The sequence below is a fragment of the Euprymna scolopes genome, chromosome 16 (assembly GCF_053919585.1).
Source record: "Euprymna scolopes isolate OS-2025 chromosome 16, ASM5391958v1, whole genome shotgun sequence".
NCBI lineage: Eukaryota > Metazoa > Mollusca > Cephalopoda > Sepiida > Sepiolidae > Euprymna > Euprymna scolopes.
Window position 1 is genome coordinate 82,616,428 of NC_136497.1, and position 18,284 is coordinate 82,634,711.

At 28.8% G+C, this 18,284-nt stretch overlaps 1 protein-coding gene across 1 annotated transcript in view; it reads left to right on the plus strand.

The window, feature by feature from the left end:
- Positions 1 to 629: 629 nt before the first annotated feature.
- The window catches only part of LOC145296282 (uncharacterized), a 143,911-nt gene continuing 126,256 nt past the window's right edge, over positions 630 to 18,284 (plus strand). The window contains exon 1 of the mRNA XM_080142480.1: positions 630 to 639. The gene's annotated coding sequence lies outside the window, so the exon portion shown is untranslated. The remainder of the gene's footprint in view (positions 640 to 18,284) is intronic.

Below are 18,284 nucleotides of genomic sequence, written 5' to 3' on the forward strand. Positions count from 1 at the left end.
TTTGCCAGGACACTCTCAGATGGTGCTAGTTCAGCCTAAAGTAAAACCCTGACCAAACATCCAAAATAACATAATATGCAAAGCCTTTGGATTTCCTCAGGATGACTATACACAGGTTTACACAAGGAATGGTGCGCTTTCTCCTTGTGGTGCTACATCTAGTGACAACACTGGTAGGTAGAGAGAAAGAGAAAGAAAGAGAAAGATAGAGAGAAAGAGAGAAAGATAGAGAGAAAGGGAGAGAGAGAGAAAGAGGAGGAACGGGGGACTTTTGACAGTGGTAGTAGTAAGATGAGTTTTTATTATAAATGTTTTCATAGTGTTTAAATTGTGAGGGTAAACCATAGATTTTGTAAAATTTCTGGAGTCGGCCTTAAATAACCTGCAAAGGGTTGATATGCTATAAAACAGAACAATCAAACCCTCCCCTCAATATTAATATCATTTTTAAAGTTAAAATAAAAAATAAAAACATTTGTATATTACTATTTCTACCCAAGTATTTAAAAAGAACTCTTCTCCAACACCATACAACTTAAAAATGTCACATTATATCATTTCCTTTTATTTAAAACACTTAATTGATGATTTTAAGGTCTATTTGGGTGTGGGTGGCTTAAATTCTTAATTTTCATTGACCTCTTCATCCCCTATTCAAGGTTATATTGACTGCGGTCTTGTTCAGCCTTGCCAGAATTGAATCTCTAAATGCCATGCAGAACATTCAAAGAAGTGGGCTGGATGTAATCTCCACTAACAACTCCTTTTTTCACTCCCACCTCAGCAAAATAAAAAAATAAATAAATAAATATTACATGAAACACCCTTTTTTCTGAGTAATTGACGTACAGACAAAAACAAAAACAAAAACAAAACAATAAAAATGGAGGAAAAAATAAACGAAGAGAAAAATATGAAAAATAGCTTTGAAAATCTAAAGCAATTTTGTGATATGAAATTTATATGCTGTGTTGCCGGGAGAGGATCACAGAGTGCATTAATCAGTGTTTTGAATAATAATAATAATAATAATAATAATAATAATAATAATAATAATAATAATAATAATAATAGGGGATAGAATTCTTTATAATTATAGGAAATAAACACTTCAAAGTGAAACGGAAAAAAATATTGATAGAGAGTGACCCACGTGATCTGCAACACGACAAACATTATGTAACAGAAAATTCGAAAGGAAAAGATTTGTCTCCCCTTCCCGTCTCATCATCATCATCATCTGACGATGAAGAAAGAAAGAATGTTCTTTATTAAGTGTACAAATGAACAAATGAAAACAGATTAATTCTATCCCAGGTTCCAGATTTGGTGACAGATCTTCACCAGGCATGGAGCCAACTAGACTGGGGCGGGGGTATCAGTTAGGGGCCTGAAGGTTGACATCCTTCATCAGAATCCCTAATACCAACCATGCTCTTGTGGAACAGTATTAAATAATTCTCTTAAAAATAGAACTACTTTATAATTTTTAATTTAGATAAATAGTTGTTAATGAAACTGATAACATATATATATATCGATTCAAAAATCATATAGAAATTAAATCATCAATATGTATATATATATATATATATATATATATATGTATGATGATTTAATTTATATATGATTTTTAAATATGCACAGTGATCGAGGCATAAAAAACTGACTTAGTTCAGTATTTGCCCCCCTCTATCCCCATTTATCCTCAAAAATTCCCAGGGAACGTCAAATCCTGGTGAAAATAAGCAAATGCTGCAGTTTTAGACCTTAACATGTGTAAATTTGAATTATGCACCATGCAAAAAAAAGAAATGACTAAGTCCATTATTTGTCCTACACCATTTAGTCCCAAAAGTCCTCAAGATCTTAACATATTTAAATTTGAGTTCAACTACATGCAAAAATGCTAAATAGACATAAACAGAAAATTTTGGACAAATATCATAAAATAGTCCCGTCCCAAAAATGGAGTTTTTTTTTTTTTATCAGCTCTAAAAGAGCCCTTGGAGCACAATCAAGAGTTGTTGTGAAGTTTAGACAAACAACATTATATAGAAATCAGTTAGTTACAACTTTCCAGAAAGTTTTATAAAGTTTACAAGAATCAATATTTTTTTAATAAGCACAAAAGTGTCGATTTTAGTTATTTTAATCCGCAAGGCACTCCTCCGGATCATCATATCTTGTCGCTCCATCTCTTCAACCAGCGGAATGCGGTTTTATTACCAACACTGAGGTCTTCATCCGTGCAGTTGGGCCCCAGTGGGCAAGATGTTAAAATGTGCTCGATGGTCTGAACTTGGGCACCACAGGGGCATTCAGCAGTTGTAGAGTAACCCCACATGAGGAGGTTGTCGCCAGTTTTTGCAACTTTTGCCCTTGCCCTATTCAGAGTGACCCACTCCGAACGGGACAGGTGTGTGCCAGGTGGTAAGGTTTCACTGGGCTCTGGCAGTGCTATATTTGTAAACTGAGGGTCTACCTCTCTCCACATCTGCAGCCGGTAAGAGGATGTAGGAGTGTCTGGTAGTTCCTCCACTGTGGCAAAGCTTCGCCGGGACACAAGTCGTCTAGCCACCTCCGAGTAGCCATAGAGAGGGTGTCTGGGGTCTTCGAGTTGTTTAGTACGCTCAACTCTCGCAATTATATCCCGGCGGACTTTAGGTGGTGGTATGCCACTTAATCGGTATAGGGCTGGTAGAGGTGTGCTTTTCAAGTTTCCAGTTATGATCCGGCAAGCTTTGTGGAGATCTGCGTCAATGTGGTGAGCATGGGCTGAGCGAGACCATACTGCAGCGCCATATTCAGCCGTGGAGTAACATAGGGCTAATGATGTTGTCCTTAGCGTGTGTGGGTCTGCCCCCCAACTCGAATTAGCCAGTATGTTGACTAAGTTAATTCGAGGCGGAACATCTGTTCTGTTGCATGTTTAATGTTTAAGGCGTAGTTATTGAGAAAAGTGCGCAGAGACGAACAGACGAACGGACGAACGGACAAGGGTGAATTTACAGGTCCACCCTCCTTTTGTCGGGGGATCAAAAAAATAATAATTTTAATAATTTTAAATAAAATTATAGTAAGAATAATAATAATCGAAAAAAACATTATATATATATATATATATATATATATATATATATATATATATATATATATATATATATATATATTATAAATAGACAGCGCCTAAATAAGCAAAGTTTAGCAAAATATATTTAAAAGTCCTGTGCTCTAAATATTGCAATTATGAAAAGCTCAATAGGTGTAATTACCTAGAGCTAAATAAATAGAAAGGATGAGAGATGAAAAATTATCAATCAAGATTTCATAGGAGGAAACATAAATATATTTTGTAAACTTTCGTAAGGGAGTGTTTCCTTTTTTTTTTTTTAACAGTAAGGAGGCCTATTGGTGTGCCAACCTTCTTTGATAATGATATGTTTTTTTTAATTTTTTAACTATATTTACTTCAATAAGCTGGTTAAAATTTGTGTCTTCTCTTCCTCCCCTTTCATTTATGCTGATGAGGAGATGATATTTTTAGATGGTTTTATTTATAAATATCGAATGAATAAAAGGATATCGTTTCCGAAACGATCGTACATATAAACTTGATTTCATGTTTCCTCCTATGAAAACTTGCTTGATAATTTTACATTTCTCACGCTTAATACACGCACACACACACATATATATATATATATATATATATATATATATATATATATATATATATATATATGTATTGTGCGTGTGTACATTTGTGTGCGTATATATATATATATATTATTTTAAAATGCAATTATCCACTGACACGTGTTTCGTCGTCTACGACTCATCAGAGTGGCTGTATCTAGCGAGATTCGAAATCGAGACCCCACGGTAATGAGCCTAAACCCTTACCCCTGGACCATCTCGCCGACTGTCCGGATATATCGCGATTTATTTAGATGTTGTTTTGTTTTTGTTTTAGCGATATGTTTTGAATGAATTCAATTATTTACGAAAGTGCATTTTTACCTAAATGTGAGTTGGGAATAATTTTCCCTTTTAACCAATTTGGTACCCCCGCATGGGGCGCGGTATATATATATTATTCTTAAAATGTAATTATCCACTGACACGTGTTTCGTCGTCTATGACTCATCAGAGAGGCTGTATCTAGCGAGATTCGAAATCGGGACCCAACGGTAATGAGACTTTACCCTATATATATATATATATATATATATATATATATATATATATATATATATATATATATATATGTATGTATTATTTATAAAAGTTACTTTGTGTGTGAGAGAGTTTCTTTCCATGAGGAAAGAAACTCTCACACACAAATACACACAAGAGTAATTTATATGTCTGACAGTGTTCTTCGATATGTTTTGTACAGAAATTTATCCACTAAGTATCGAAAATTGAAAGGATCCGATCATAAAAATAGTCTTTATCCATTATAGATTAAAAAGAAGACTTTCTACTTGTAATATTTTACGTTATACCGACCAAGGGAAATAATAAAATCTTAGCAAATTATTTTTTCTTAAAAAAAACAAAAAACAGATTTATCGTCATCTAGAGATATAGTTCAGTTGTAGAGCATTCAACTCCAGATCGAATCACCCCTTATTCAAGCCCGGGTATACCTCAGAATTTTATTTTAATTTTGTTCTTATAATAAGTTCAACTTACGATAAAAGAAGACGTACCACTTAAAATTGACACAAATCATTTCTTTGTTTGCATATTTTAAACTAAATAAAAATCAGAAGTGACTTTTCTCAGGCAATCCAAATATCATCTACCCTGATATTATAAACAAACACATAGACTCATCTCAGAGGAAAAGTCATTAGAAAAAAAACTAGTTAAAAACTAGTTAAAAATAGTTTTGCTATTCATACATACATTTAAAATATTTTAAAGATTAATTCTTTTTACGGGACATATATAAAGAAATTTAGGGTTGAAACAAAGAAAGGATATCATGACATTTTAATTAATTTCAAATTAAGTTATTGCAGGACTGTTTAATTTTAATATGATTATTTTTTTATTTAAAAATTATAATTTAAATAAGGTTATTTTAGAGCAGTGTATTTTTAATATGATTATTTTCTGATGTCAAACTTATAATTTAAATTAAATTATTCCTAGTTTAATTTTAATATGATTATGTTGTGATTAAAAATTATAATTTTAAATGAATTTATTCCAGAGCAGTTTAATACAAATATAATTATTTTCTGATTTAAAAATTACAATTTTAAATTAATTTACTTCACGGCAGTTTAATTTATGTATATTTATTTTCTAATTTAAAAATTATAATTTGAAATTAATTTATTCCACAGCAGTTTAATACAAATAAAAATATTTTCTGATTTAAAAATTACAATTTTAAATTAATTTATTCCACGACAGTTTAATATAAGTATAATTATTTTCTGATTTAAAAATTACAATTTTAAATTAATTTAATCCAGGGAAGTTTAATATAAGTATCATTATTTTCTGATTTAAAAATTACAATTTTAAATTAATTTAATCCAGGGAAGTATAATTATAATTAATCCAGGCAAGTATAAGTATAATTATTTTCTGATTTAAAAATTATAATTTTAAATTAATTTTGCAATGGCAGTATATTTTTAATACGATTATTTTCTGATTCAAAAATTATAATGAAAATAATTTATTTTTTCAAGGCAATAAAATTTTAACATGATTATTTTCTGATCTAAAAATTATAATTTAAAATTAGTTTATGCCATGGTAGTTTAGTTTTTTTATATAATTATTTTCTGATTTAAAAATTATAATTTAAAATAATTTATTTCAGGCCAGTTTAATTTCTGATTTTAAAATTCTTGTTTTTAATTCATTTTTGCCAGGGCAGTTTTGTTTTATTGATGATTATTTTCTGATTTAAACAAGGTTATGTTTATATGAATATATTCTAATTTTAGAAATTATAAAAATTATCTTTTTTCTAAACAAAGTATCCTTTTACATAATTTTTCACATTTTAAAATTATTATTGAAAAAATGTGTTATTCCAATTTAGAGTTATTTAACTATGATTATTTTCATTTAAAATTATTAATGTAAATGATACATTCTTTTCAAATATAATTAAATTAATATTAATTTCACAAATTAGGATTTTACCAAAATGATTTATTAGTATTTCCCAGGAGCAGTGTAACATAACAATTTTTTTTGTTGAGGGGGGGGGGTAGAAAATAAAATTGGAAAAGTCAATTAATTTCAATAACAATTATTTTGAATTTACTTATTTTTGTTTGGTTCTAAAATTACTTTCAATTGTTAATCATTCTTAAAAACTTAATTCTTAAAAATATCTATCTATATAATCAAATCAGTAGATATGTGTGTGTCTGTGTGAAAATATTTAACCGATAAACTCTTAAACTACTGGTCGTATAATACTGAAATTAACAGGAAATATTAATCATACATCAAGGATGGTTTATGACGAGTAACAGTTTTGTTTAGCTGGTTGAATAACGTATACAAAAATATGTCGGTAAGTTGAAATAGAAAATGTCCATTACAATTTGATGACATATATCTATTTCTTTTGCGCATGCAAAAATTCAAAAGGTAGCTTTAAGTGGGTTGATGTTAAAACTTTCTTATCTGTTTAGCGATAGCTAAACCGGTAGAGAACACGGCTTGTACATTAAATGTTTCGGTTTCCATTATAGCTGATGGCGCCCAAGTCATTTTTTTTTAATTTTGAAATTGTATATAGGTACAATATAATATTTAATAGAGAATTGGCTCTATAATAATAAATACGAAATTTATGTGATTTAAAATATATTTAGCGTATTTTTTGATCGGGTGAGGTTAGTATCTTGATAAAAAATGACTTAATTTTATAAAATATGATACCCAAAATAGGTTTTCTTTCGATTTGCTAGATTATTTGAAAATATAATTCATTCCAGGAAAAATGATTTTCTAATTTACTTTGTCTTGCGATATCCTAAACCAATATTAAGAAGTTAATAAACCTTCAAATAATCATTGCTAATAAAGTAAATATGATAATTTGTAATGTATACTTTTACACAGATAATTAATCTCGCTAAATATAATTCCTAAGAGTTGGAAGTTGCCGGTGACTAAGTGGTTAACGACAAAAACTGACGATGTGGTGTTCAAAGTTCGAATCCAGTTCGTTCCTAAGAAGTGATTTATTCTTAAAGTTGATACAAATAAAATACCTTATTTTTACATAAACATTAAGGTATCGTAACACATTCATGTGTATGTTTCGGTCGACTAGATGTAACTAACTAAAACCATGCTCATAAATGTGTAGCGGTATCTAAATATTTATGCAAAAATAAATTGAAAGTATACATATATATATATATATATATATATATATGTGTGTGGAAGGGTGGGGTGTACGTATATGATGATTGCAACGGCTTGTCAGACGAGTGCCACTCCCTCAGACACTTAAGGTACATGAGCCCAAAAATGACTTCCATCGCCACAGGACCATTTTTATAGACAAATTCCTGAGAGAGTATCTATACACAGATGATGTTACAGAGTCTTAGCTTTGTACGACATCTAACTCTCTCTCTCTCTCTCTCTCTCTCTCTCCCTCTCTCTCTCTGTTCAAAATGTTGAGATCCAGCAACACGCAAGATCAAGATAGCCAGCAACAAGTAAAATTGCAGATCAGCTTAATGCGGATACTGGTCTTCCGCTTTATGTTCTTTCTTTCTGTATTTTTGTACACAGGAATCACCACTTATCAAGGCCCGGAGGTCACTCGAGGATAAGAGTTAATGGGTATACATTAGTCAATGATTATTGCATAGTAAACATAAGTAGTGGGAATATTGTAAATTGGATTACTTAGGGGGCTATATATATATATATATATAAATATATAAATATATATATATATATATATATTTATATATATATATTTATATATATATATAAATATATATATAGAGACATACATATATATATATATATATATATATATATATATATATATATTGATTTCTCGAATGCTGAACAGAACGGTTTCGCAGCACTTGTATGTTATCAGTTATACACAGATTAAAATCAAAATATTATGATACTAACATTGTATCCAAAATATTTATTATAATTTTGAAAACTCCATTTTATGATTTTTGTCCTAAACATGCCCAAAATTAAATGGTTAAGCTTAAGCGTTCTAATAAATATATGGAAAATCAGAAAGTTCATTTCAATTTTTCTGCTTAAAAATACATTTTGTGAATCTAAGATTTTTGTAAGATCTTAGAAAAAAATGAAACTTAAAATAATAGTGTGAAAATGATAATGGACGGAATAATAACTGATATAAGTTTTTACCGAGTTGAAAAATTGTTTTTTATTAAATCTATATATTTTTCTATTATATTCTCTAATATGTTTTTTTTAATCAGGATTTAAAAACGACTATTTATCATAGAAAAAATATTATAACCACTGTTAATATTAAAATTTTTATTAAAATAATGGGTTGATCCTCGAAAAAAATTTCTTTTTGATGAATTAACTTAAATATAATAAATTTACAAAATATAATTTAAAACTAAGTAAATTTAGATGTATAATACTTTTAAAATTAATAAAACTAACAAAATAAAATTTTCTAAAAGATTAACTTAAATTTGAAAAATTTACAAAATATAATTTAAACTAAGTAAATTCAGATGTATAATATTTTAAAGATAAATAAAACTAACAAAATAAAATTTTCCAAAACATTAACTTAAATATAATTAATTTACAAAATATAATTTAAAACCAAGTAAATTTAGATGTATAATATTTTTAAAATTAATATAACTAAGAAAATAAAATTTTCCAAAAAATTAACTTAAATATAATAACTTTACAAAATATAATGTAAAACTAAGTAAATTTAGATGTATAATATTTTTTAAAATTAATAAAACTAACAAAATAAAATTTTCCAAAAAATTAACTTAAATATAATAACTTTACAAAATATTATTTTAAATTAAGTAAATTGAAATGTATAATATTTTAAAGATTAATGAAATTAAAAAATAAAATTTCCCCAAAACTAAAAGTATTTTTAAAATAGTTCGTCTATTTTTTTAAATATTCCTGCAGAGCTATTTTTCTTCTAAAACTTAAGTTTGATTTTACTTAATCCAATAATACGTTTCATATTTGAGCTTATAAATGCTGATATTAAAATGTTGTTTGAATAAAACATATAATTTCTTGTCATTTTTCAGGTCCTACAATAGAAACTCGCCAAAACTAACTAATTGTACAGAAATATGCCATTCATTTATTTTTCATAATCTATTTTAAAATGCATTTTTTCTCATAAAAGTTTTTTTTTTATTTGTGGGAGCTTTCTTTAAACATTTGGTTACAGAGTGAATTAATGAAAGGCAAATATACATCACAAATAATTTTGGGAGGTTATCAACTATATTTATGACAGGGAAATTAATTCAAAAATTATAACTGAAGAATGTCTGGGGTTTACTCTATTTCGTTCACAAGAACTGAAGGACTATGTTGTTGATTTTTTGTTTCTTTTTTGCACAAAATTTCCGAATTATTTTATCTTTGCTGTTTTTTTTTTCAAAAATAAATATAAAAGAAAAATACTTTTTCTTTACGACACAAAAAATAAACGTGTTTTTTATACTTTCGTCCAAAAGGCATATTTTCTTTCGATTCATCTATTTTCTTGATATAAAATAAATTACAAAATAAATAACAATTTAATTTCATTTGAACATTGAGTTATTAAACAATAAACAAAGAATAATTCATCCCCCCCCGCCTTGAATTCCCGCCCATTTCAAAAAACAAATATAAATTAAATGTGATTGTGTGACTTCATTAAATGAATAAAAACGAAAAACTAACAAGTTAAAACAATTACAATAAACGAACAAATGTACAATGATATGGCTTCTCCCCTTGTGGATAAAAATTACTTCATCGTTTGGCAATTTTCAAATTATGAGCAGTAAAATTAAGACAAAGAAAACACAATTAAAATAAAAAATAAAAAGAGAAAGAAGAAGGAACAAAAAATATAGCGGAAATAAATCCATCCACGCAATTTAATAATTTTTTACTTAATTGAATACGCTTGACATTAATTATATCAGAGGAAACATTCAATTACAATGCAGGAAATAAGCTTTAATTAAAACAAAAACAAAAACCGGTTTATGTTTTACTAGTTCAATTTCTTTTCTATCATAAACTATCATTTAGTATTTAATATTTGATGAAAAGTGAAAATTATCCTCCTTTCAATGTTCGTCATTTGCAAAACTAGCAAACCTATCCATCTGAGCTAGTTTTCTTTTTAATTTTCTTAATTTAATGTTCACTTATAAAACTTTAAGCTCTTGAGCTCTTGGCTTTACAAAGTTATTTTATCTGTATTCGTCTTAAATTGGATATATCTACAGGTTTATATATCTGTACGTACACAATTTATAAACTAATTAACCGATCATAATGAATTTTGAAAAACTGCTGCAAGCGTGAAAGCTCTTCATGTAGGATATATTTATTTAAATTTAAGACGATGTAATATCTTCGTAAAAATTCAGATACCTCTGATTTTTGTAAGATTTTAGCAATATTTAGTAAGCAATAGTTAAAAGTTATTTCAAATTTTTTTAAAATAGTTTAGGGTTATAATCCCTAGCCATTAGACATCGATTAAGCAATACATTTTCTGATTTCCCATGTATTTCTTAGACCACTTAAGCTTAAACTTTAAATTTTGAACATGTTTAGGACAAAAATCATGAAATAGAGTTTTATCAAAATTATAATAAATATATTTGAAACAAGGTTAGTATCGTTATATTTTGATTTTAATCTGTCTATATGAGATAACATACAAGTGCTGCGAAACTGTTCTGTTCAGCATTCGAGAAATTATATATATATATATATATATATATATATATATATATATATATATATATATATATATATATATATATATATATATACTCACACACACACAGGTCCTGGATATGACCTTAAACTATATCCGATGGTGAGGCCCCAGCTTTCAGGCTTTGGGGAGTGTAGAGCCACCCTTTAATTGCCATCTCTCCCAGGTCCACTCTGACCCAGACTGGTAGTACCTGTTAGAGTCTCAACTATGGGTTAAATAGAAAAAAAAAACAAATATACTCTATTAAAAAGGTGTTTCTTCAAAATAACTGGATTCGGCATTAAATAACCTGAAAAGGGTTGATATGCCGTAAAATAAAAACAACATACTAACACACACACACACACACACACACACACACACATATATATATATATATATATATATATATATATATATATATATATATATATATATATATACGTTTATGTGTGCTGTTAAATAAAAAAGAAACCGGGAAGGTAGAATCGAACCCGAAGCCCCGAGGCGAAGTTTGAAAATAAAATGGCAAAAAAATATGAACCGTTCGGCCAGCCAGAATGAGTTACTGAAAGATGTTTGAATTTATTTAAGTAAGAACCAAATTGACAGGTGCCCCCACGGAAGTCGTAGAGCGTTACGACGACAACGACGACGACGACGACGACGACGACGACGACGACGACGTAAGCAAAAGCTATTCAGCAAATGATGTCAATGACCAGGTTTGTTTGTTATAAGCGAAGTAAAAAAAGAAAACATAAAAACGAACGGAAAAACTTAAGCGGGGGGGGGGGTAATCAAAACATCAGAAAAAAAACACAAAAAAATCTAACGTAAGGCAATCGGACGATGTTATATGTAAAAATCGAAAAAACAAAAAAGAAAACAGAAAAACGAACGTTAAAACAAAAAAATCGCGTGAGAAATGGCTTAAATAAGCCAGTTTCGATATTAAAATTTAAAAAATCGGTGGGTACCCGGGTGTTTTTGGGTGTCGCTAAGAATAAGCAAAGTAAAAAAAAAAAAAAAAAAAAAACAGAAAAACGAACGTTACGTGAAAAATGGCTTAAATAACACTGGTTCAATATTTAAATTTAAAAAATCGAAAAAAAAACAAAAAAAAACATCTCACACCACGATTCGAACCCAAAACATTTATATAACGAACCAACCGACAGAACCAACGCGACGTATATGAACTTTAGTCAGTTCTTTAACTATTGAAAGTAAATCAGGTCATGACGTCATCTGAAGCATACGTAGAACCGGTTGTCGTCACAAGAGGACCGTTTTTGTTGACCCCCCCCCCCCTGTCGAAAACTGTCGATTTCGGGGTGGAAAAAATGAACGTTTTTAGCCAATTTTTCGATATTTTCGAGCGAAGGATGGAGCTTCAATATGAGACCAATTTGTGAATTTTTGTTGTGTCTGTCGAAAGTTTTTAGCGGACACACAAACACACATACAAACATACATACATACACACATTTTCGCTTATATATATATATATATATATATATATATATATATATATATATATATATATATATATATATATATATAAACAACGAGATATCACGTCCCAAAACCAAAGGATCAAGGTTAATGAGATAGATTGATTATCAATTAAATGGTGAAAAATATTTTGAGACGACAGATAACAATCGAGGCCAAGATTCACTGGGCGCTTAGGGTTAATGAGATAGATGAATTGTCAGGTGAATGATGATGTATATTTCAAAAAGTTTTAAAATGAAAGTTTTATTACTTATGTGGACGGATTATGACAAATATTTGTTGGCATTGAATTTGAAGATGATCATTTTGCAGTTTGCATGGAAGCAGTGTCGGTGTAATCTGCCCCACTTACTGCTTCTTTGTCATTAAAAAAAGTTATTGCAGTAAATGTCTTACAAGAATTAGATTAAAGACAGAAGCGCAATTGAGCTCCTGGTGGCATTTCAAATCTAAGCATGACAGATCAACACAAATAGCCTTTTCAAACTTAAGCTAGATCAACGAACGAAAAAACTGACTTCTTTGAAGCGGTAGATGGACATAATAAAAATGCGCAAGCATAATTTCAAACTTAAGCATAATAAATCAAATTAAAATAATATTTAAATATACAGATGCCAACCTGATGTAAATTTTATTTCAAACTTATATATGACAGTTCAATAGATGAACAGAGCAATATATAAAATGCATGTCTTCAAGCAGAGATATCATCATTCGGTTGTCCAGTGGATAGAGGTAGGAGAGAGGACATCTTTCTTCATTCATGCCTGGAAGTCTGGAAGTAGTTGTTTAAAATTTCTGGTTAAAATAAATATGACCTGGCGTCAGAAAAATAGTTCTACAAAACCGGATCAACAATTGTAACAACCCAAACCAAATCAAACAAAACGAAACAAAACTAAACCAAATCAACCCAAATTAAATCAGACTAAACAAAACTAAATCAAGCCAAATTAAATCAAATAAAACCAAACTAAATCATGCACAACAAAATCAAGTCAAACCAAACTAAAACCAATCAAATTTACATAAAACCCCAAATAAATGACAAACCTAACTAAATCAAACCAAACTAAATTAAACCGAACCAAACTATATGAAACAAAGCCAAACTAAATCAAACGAAACAAAAAATCAAATAAAACTAAAGAAAACTAAATAAAGCCAAATCAAATCAAATCAAACACAAACTAAATCAAACCAAAACAAATCGAATTTACCCAACCAAATCAAAACAAAGCAAACTCAATGAAATAAAAAATAAATTTAACCAAATCAAAAACAAACTAAATCAAATCAAATTAGACCAAACGAAACTAAATCAAACCAAGCCAAACGAAATCAAACTAAACCAAACCAAATCAAATCAAACCAAACTTAATCAAATCAAACAAAACTAAATCAAACCAAACTTAACTAAATCAAGCACAATCAAACCTTATCAAATCAAGCCAAACTAAATCATACCAAACCATATCAAACTAAACAAAACCAGTTCAAACTAAACCAAACCAAACTAAATCAAATCAAACAAAATCAAACAAAACATACCTAAACTAAATCAAATTAATCAAATCTAAATCAAGCCAAACCAAACCAAACTAAATCAAGCACAACCAAAGTAAATAAAATTAAACCAAACTAAATCAATCTAAAACAAATAAAATTTACCAAACCAAATCAGACCAAACTAAACTCAACCAAATAAAAAACAAATCAAATCAAACCAAATTAAGCCAACACAAAGTAAATTAAACCAAGCCAAACGAAATACAAACTAAACAAAATTAAATCAAACCAAGCAACATTAGAATAAACAACACTAAATCAAGACAAAAGAAATAAAACCAAACCCAACTAAATCAATCACAACCAAACTTAATCAAATACAAACCAAACTAAATTAAACCATAACAAATCGAATTTCCCAACCAAACCAAAACAAACCAAACTAAACGAATTAAAAAAACAAACCTAACCAAATCAAAAACAAAACAAATCAAATCATATAAAATAAACCAAACCAAACTTCATCAAACCAAACAAAAATAAATCAAACAAAACTTAGCTAAATCAATCACAACCAAACCTAATCAAATCAAACCAAATTAAATCAAACCAAACTAAATCAAACCAAGCCAATCAGAATCAAACAAAACAAAACTTAATCAAACCAATCCAAACTAAATCAAACCAAACAAAACTGATCATATACAACCAAACAAAATAAAACCAAACCAACCTAAATCAAATCAAAATAATTTAATTTACCAAACCAAATCAAACCAAACCAAACTCAACCAAATAAAAAATCAAACTAAATCAAAAAACAAATCAAATCAAACCAAACCAAATTAAGCCAGCCCACAGTAAATCAACCCAATCCAAACGAAATCAAACTAAACCAAATCAAATTAAACCAAACTCCGTTAAACTAAACAAACCTTAATCAAGCCAATCGAAATAAGACCAAACCAAGCTAAATCATGCACAACCCAACCGCGGTAAATTAAACCAAAGTAAATCAAACCAAACCAGAATAAGCTTAATCAAACTAAACCAAATTAAATCACACTAAATCAAACCAAACTAAATCATACAAATCAAACCAAACTAAATCAAACCGACCCAAACTAAATCAAACAAAACCAAAGTAAATCAAACCAAACCAAACAAAACAAAACAAAACCAAATCAGACCCAACCAAACCAAACCAAGATTGTCATTTAGTAATATGGTAACTATTCGAGTAGCATAGATCCTATGTTGAAATTTAATTATTTAAAAAAAAAGGAGCAAAGCCTTAAAAGCAAGATCATTTTTGGAGGATCATTCCTCTCTATTTCAAATATTTTAGCATTTCAGCTTTTTTTCAATAAACAAGAAGAAATATTTTTAACACAGCTTTTTCTCTTTGCAAAAGATTAATGAGGAAACTTTCCAACTTTTGAAAAGAATGTTTACTTTCCGCTTTTAGATATATTTTTACATTTTTACAACCCGAGCATATTACGAGTTACCTCCCTTCAATCGCTTACCTATCTTGATTAGCACTGGGAATAAAATATAGAATAAACTTTTCAATTCTGTAGTACCAAAAATATGGAAATGTGTAATGCACAAGGTCTCCTGCTCCCAGCGAGAGATAAGAAATGACAGGATAAACGATTTTTTTTTAAATATGTGAAAGCACATGCTAAAATAATAATATCTACTAGCAAAACCCGTGGAAATTCTAAGGTAGTTGCCATTTTTTAACAAGTTATAAATAAAATGAATAATATGTAAAATAACTTAAATAATGACGAATTCAAACAATTTTTTTAATAAATCCTTTTGTAACCATTTAAAGCTAAAAAAAATTCCTTTTAATAATTTGCATTTTACCAATGAAAATTCAATACACAATTGTTTTCTTTTTTTCTGAATAATGTTTAATATAAATTATACATTATTCACCTGCACATTTTTTAATTTAGAAATAATTTATGATAAAAAAAGCTGACAGTCTCTTGTCAACATTACTTTTTTAATTATAAAGTAAAATGACCAATTTGAAACCGTAAGCATATTGTCCTGTTTTTTTTTCGTTGTTGTTGTTTTGAAGATTTTTATAGGGGAAATAGTTGTAATGATTTTTAACTGATAAGGAGCGACTATAAAGGGAGGAAATTCGTCCTTTATATGCTTGCAATGATGTTGTTTTTTTTTTGTTTTTTTTTTTTGTGGCGCCGGACGTACAGAAAAGTAAATTAATATTTAGATGTTTAAAAATACCCAGTCAAAGTATAAAACGTATCGTTTGCAAACGATCCAACCGGAAGACAGCGAAAAGGTTTAACAATTTTGAAGACAACGTACGAAAACTGTGATGGAAAAATAAATAAAAGAAAGAAACATTTTGCATGGAGTCAACATCTTAAGGAATCACAAACAGCGTAAGTAATGAGAAAGAAAAAAGACAAATCTCATTTATGGGGACTTAGTCACTTATAAAAACATTGAAGGCGTGATGACTCACCCCGGTAATGGCTTTATATTCGGGTTTCAGGTGATTCAAATTCCTTCGAAATACAAGAAATGAGAAAAAAGAAAAGAACAAAAATAATCGAAAAGATGAATATTCTATCTTTGTAAAGCGACCATCAATATTCTCACTTAACATTCGTAAATCAATTCTTAATAGACGCCGAGTAATTGAGACAAAATTTTCTGATGAGTGTGCTCATATATATATATATATATATATATATATATATATATATATATATATATATATATATATAATGGCTTCCTTTCAGTCTTGACAAATAATGGATACCCACTGTAATGGTATCTGCGCGTTAAATTTTTACTGGCAAGAGTTGCACAATCTCCAGCCACATCTCTCCAGCGTCGACATTGTTGAATACCAGTGGCAAGTTGAGGTTCAGGGCGACTGGAAACAATGCTGAGATAAGAGGAAAGCACATAAAGCGCCTAGAATTCCCAAATATCCAAATTCCAATTCCAAATCTATAATATAAAGCTGATTGTATTTGTGTGTGTGTATGTGTGTGTGTGTGTGTGTGTGTGTGTGGATGTGTGTGTGTGTGTGTGTGTGTGTGTGTGGTCACGAATAGGCTACTATATGCGATAAAACTGATTAAATATAATGATAGAAGATATATCGAGACACAGGAATATGTATGTTTGATCTGGAAGAACGGTGGTTCATTAAAATTTTGCGGTCTGCATTCGCGCCTGGTCCAAAAAGTATGGAAATAAAGAATTTAAAAAAAACCTTTGCAATATATATATATATATATATATATATATATATATATATATATATATATATATATATATATATATATATATAAACACTAGCGAATAAATACTGGGAACTCAAAGAAAGCGGACATTCGCCGATAGTCGAATGGAAAATAATAAGACAAGCTACCACGTGTAGGCATTTAGACGACCCATGTAAATTATGCCTTCATGAAAAATTTGCTATACTGTCCTTCAAAGAACCCCAAAATCTATTAAACTGTAGAAGAGAAATAGCAAATAACTGTGTTCACAAAATAAAATTTACTCTTGGATAGCGATACAAAATAGGTTTAAAACTAACAAAAACAATAGAGAATAAACAAATAAATAAATTAAATAAACATGAATATACATAAACGATCACACATATAGGTATGCATATATATGTATATATATATGTGCATATATATGTGTACACATATGTATTTATATATATATATATAAATAAAATGTCTCCCTTAAACAACTAAACTAGTTTTAAAACAGATCCTTTGTTCGATAAAATTTTTACGCCCCTATATATATATATGGGTGTGTGTGTGTGTTTGTCTATTCAGATATATATATGCATATGTAGATATGCACATATATATATGTACATAGAATATCTGTACATAGAGAGAGAGATAGAGAGAGAGAGAAAGAGAGAGAGAGTATGGAGATGTTGAAAAGTCAGATATGGCTGATCACATTTGGAGGGAAAGGGAAACCATCTACTCTAATGGAACGAAGAAGACAGAAGAATGGTGGCAATTCTGGATTTTTGAGATCATACAGGCATATATATATATTTATATATATATATATATATATATATATATATATATATATATATATATATATATAATCTCCACATGTTTGTATATGGGTTATATAGAATTTATATATATGCGTATATATATGAATATATATATATATAGAATATATATTTATTTAAGTATATAAATAG